Raw genomic sequence first — 691 nt, forward strand, 5'->3', positions numbered from 1 at the left:
TATATATATCTATATATAGATATAGATATATCACACACACACACACACACATATGGCATATAAGTGATCGATAATACCCTTAGGCGTTATAATGCTTACAGGGCCCTCAGAAAATGCAACTGACCTTTGATCCATGAAGCCATGTCCAAGCACAGGCACTATGTACCATTCTGTGTCAGCTTTGAGCTTTCACATTGCATATACAGTAACTAAACATTTCTCCTTCCTTCATATTCCCTAACCATTCTATTTTCTTCTTGAACCTGTTTTGGGCATACTGTTTTGGGAAACCTAGTAGGTTTTTTGGGCATACATGAACAGAAGGAAACCTGTTAAGGGTAAACACCAGCTTTGGCAATTCACTACTAGGTGAAGATACTGTCCCGGGAAAGAGAGACCTGCCTGTGAATGCCAAAAGAAAAGATAAGACACAGCTCTACGGCGAGGAAGACTGACCTGCATGAATCTGCTCTTTGGCTGATTGCACAGATACAGTGACATTGCTGGTCACATGAGCAATCTTTGTGGTCATCCCCATGCAGATTTGTGGCTCAGTGGTATCCCACCCTTGTATGTGACCTACCCATGTGCCAGACTCCTTCAGAAGGCAAAATCAAGCACGTCTGCAAATGTTTATTATTTATTACAGTGATTTCCCAACTTATCTAAAAATCTCAGAGCAATCAGGTGT

This window comes from Nanorana parkeri, unplaced genomic scaffold (assembly GCF_000935625.1).
Source record: "Nanorana parkeri isolate BGI_ZX_2015 unplaced genomic scaffold, ASM93562v1 scaffold1850, whole genome shotgun sequence".
NCBI lineage: Eukaryota > Metazoa > Chordata > Amphibia > Anura > Dicroglossidae > Nanorana > Nanorana parkeri.